The sequence below is a fragment of the Hemibagrus wyckioides genome, linkage group LG19, assembly GCF_019097595.1.
Source record: "Hemibagrus wyckioides isolate EC202008001 linkage group LG19, SWU_Hwy_1.0, whole genome shotgun sequence".
Taxonomy (NCBI): Eukaryota; Metazoa; Chordata; class Actinopteri; order Siluriformes; family Bagridae; genus Hemibagrus; species Hemibagrus wyckioides.
In genome coordinates, this window is record NC_080728.1 from 11,967,966 (window position 1) to 11,971,845 (window position 3,880).

The window sequence follows — 3,880 nt, forward strand, 5'->3', positions numbered from 1 at the left end:
AGGTTAGGGTTAGAATGGATTAGGGTTAGGGATAGACTGAGTTAGGGTTGGACTGGGATAGGGATAGACTGGGTTAGGGTTAGACCAGGTTAGAGTTAGGGATAGACTGAGTTAGGGTTGGACTGGGTTAGGGTTAGACCAGGTTAGGGTTAGACTGGATTAGGGTTAGGGATAGACTGAGTTAGGGTTGGACTGGGATAGGGTTAGACTGGGTTAGGGTTAGACCAGGTTAGGGTTAGGGATAGACTGAGTTAGGGTTGGACTGGGTTAGGGTTAGACCAGGTTAGGGTTAGAATGGATTAGGGTTAGGGATAGACTGAGTTAGGGTTGGACTGGGATAGGGTTAGACTGGGTTAGGGTTAGACCAGGTTAGGGTTAGGGATAGACTGAGTTAGGGTTGGACTGGGTTAGGGTTAGACCAGGTTAGGGTTAGACTGGATTAGGGTTAGGGATAGACTGAGTTAGGGTTGGACTGGGATAGGGTTAGACTGGGTTAGGGTTAGACCAGGTTAGGGTTAGGGATAGACTGAGTTAGTGTTGGACTGGGTTAGGGTTAGACCAGGTTAGGGTTAGACTGGATTAGGGTTAGGGATAGACTGAGTTAGGGTTGGACTGGGTTAGGGTTAGACCAGGTTAGGGTTAGACTGGATTAGGGTTAGGGATAGACTGAGTTAGGGTTGGACTGGGTTAGGGTTAGACCAGGTTAGGGTTAGACTGGATTAGGGTTAGGGATAGACTGAGTTACGGTTGGACTGGGTTAGGATTAGACTGGGTTAGGATTGGACTGGGTTAGGGTTAGGATAAGACTGGGTTAGAGTTAGACTGGGTGAGGGTTAGGATTAGACTGGGATAGGGTTAGACTGGGTGAGAGTTAGGATTAGACTGGGATAGGGTTAGACTGGGTGAGGGTTAGGATTAGACTGGGATAGGGTTAGACTGAGTTAGGGTTAGGATTAGACAGGGTTAGGATTAGACTGGGTTAGGGTTAGGATAAGACTGGGTTAGAGTTAGACTGGGTGAGGGTTAGGATTAGACTGGGATAGGGTTAGACTGAGTTAGGGTTAGGATTAGACAGGGTTAGGATAAGACTGGGTTAGGATAAGACTGGGTTAGGGTTACTGACTGACTCTACCATTAAAGAACATTCTTTGTATTTAGAAGCTCTTGATTTGTTTTTGCTGTATGTTTTGGGTGATTATCAGTCTGCATGATGAAGTGTTGTCCTATGAGCTTTGCAAAGTTCGACTGAATCTAAGCAGAAAGTAAAGCTCTATCCATCAGACTTTATCCTGCTTCTTTTATCAGCAGTCACATCATCAATATACACCAGTGACCCAGTTCCACTGGCAGCCATATATGCCCATGCTATAACCCTGCCTCCACCATGTCTGACAGATGATGTGGTATGTTTTGGATCATGAGCCCTTCCTTTCCTTCTCTATACTCTTTCTTGCCATCATTCTGCTGAATGTTAATCTTGGTTTCATCTGTCCAACAATCTTGTTCCAGAACTGAGCAGTTCTTTTAAAAAATCTGGCCTTTCTGTGCTTGAGTGTTATCAGTGTTTTGCATCTTGAGGTAAAACCTCTGTATGTACATTCATGATGGCGTCACTTGATTGTAGACCTTGACAACTCTACGCCTACATCCTCTAGGGTGTTCTTGACTTGGCTAGATGTTGTGAAGTGTTTTTTTTTTTTTTTACCCAGAAAAGAATTCTACAATCTTTCACTATAGTTATCTTCTGTGGTCTTACAGACTTTTTGTTGTTGCTGAGTTCACTGGTGAATTTCTTGTTTTGGACAATCCAAAAGGCAAATTGTTGAAATTTGTTGTGCAAATACTTATAGACTTAAATGTACGTTATACTACTTTTCCCACAAAAACCCCAGAGAAAACAATTAAGCTATTTAGAAAAAAGATTCATCTTAAAGGGTTCTTTGGCTAGTTCTCAGGGCAAGACTGATACAAAGGATACATATTAATATTATTAATAACTGTAGGTTACTATACTAGAACTTAAAATCAAATAAAATGTAAAATACACAGAGTCTTTCCAATTGCACAAAAGCTACCAAAGAGTGACCTTTCTCTGCTATTGCCAGTATTTGAACTGCAGCAGAAATGAAATGAAATGACTGAAGCAGTCACTTAGTTCAATTAAATTCAATTTGTTTGTATAGCGCTTTAACAATGGTTGTTGTCTCAAAGTAGCTTTACAGAAATACAGAAACAAAGAATAAAAATGATAAAGTTTGAAGTTAATCCCTAACATTTATCCCTAATGAGCAAGCCTGAGTTGACTGTGGCAAGGAAAAACTCCCTGAGATGATATAAGTAAGAAACTTTGAGAGGAACCAGACTCAAAAGGGAACTCCTCCTCATTTGGGTGACACTGGACAGTGATGTAAATGTAAATATGTCCTTTCTTTAACACATGCAGTTGTGCAGCCAAGAGCTCCAGAAGAACTAATAGGTCAGCATACTTTCTGATTTCATTATAGACTTATCACTAATTCCTTCCTGATGACGGCTGACTGATGCAACAGAAGTTCAAAGATGGCATGATAGTCTCCAAGTGGTTCTATCCACAGCAGTCCCCTGGGTCACGGGCAGTCCATGCAGATCTATCCACAGCAGCAGTGAGCACCACTAAGAGATGAGACTCCAACCAGGGTTAAAACGTCTGGATGGATCAGGCAGACAGAGCTGTCATAGCTCGACAGAGAGAGAGAGAGAGAGAGAGAGAGAAATATTAGGTGTGCTTGTGATCATGTGATGTTCAATGTATATTATGTGCAAAGTGCAGGCAGGAACTCCGGAAAGACAAGCTATAACAGTATAACTAAAAGGGAGAACCAGATGGTATCATGGTGACATGAGGGCTTCCTGGAACATAAAGCATTCAACCACTTCACAGTCAGCAAACCTGAGCAACAGGTTGAGCAACAAACCTGAGTCACAGGGCTATCCCAGCACACACTGGGTGACAGGCAGGGGTACACCCTGGACAGATCGCCAGTCCATCACAGGGTCACATATAGACAGACAACCACACACATTCACCGCTATGGGCAATTTAGAATTACCAATCAACCTAATGTACATGTTTTTTGGACTGTGGGAGGAAAGTACCTGGAATAAACCCACACAAGCACGGAGAGAATATCATTAATCTAAAAAAGGAGTAAATGATAAACATAGAATAAGATAGACATGGTTTCAGCTTTTCCCCACTATCCAACATATATTTAATACCTGCTCCTTCAGCTTAACCCTAGATTTAAACAAACTGACCTTTGAACATGAGTAGAGCGGAGTTTAACCTGCCCTCTTCTCTGCACTTTAACCTCCGCTGGAGCTGGGACCATCTGAGAGTGTGAGAGTGTGTGTGAGAGTGTGTGATCAGTTTAGTTTGATAGGGTCTGAATATAGAAAAACACCTTGTTACACTGTGCAGGTGTGTGTTCAGCTCTAAATAAGATTACACTGCTACATAACTCATAAACAATCAGTCTGTCTTATGGAAAACTCCAGAAAGAGCCAGTGATTGTTAAGGGAGATGTTTACACTGGCAGTCCAGTCTGAAACAGAGGAGGGTTTCAATGAAAGCTGTCATGTGGACCAGAAAGTGCATCATGGTATCGAACCTTAGGCTACCTCTAGGAAGTGGTGTGAGTTTGGTTGCACTGGATCTGTGCCTCGATTCCCGTGAATGTGAAAGCTACTTGTACTCAGGTCCACAATTATTGAGGAAGTAAAGTAACCTGCAAATGTGTTTGATAATGACTTCACTATTTCCTACAGCACACAGCAGCATGAGTTGTAGGGGACACAACAGAGGGGAGATGCATAATTGAATCCAAATAAAAAATAAGCA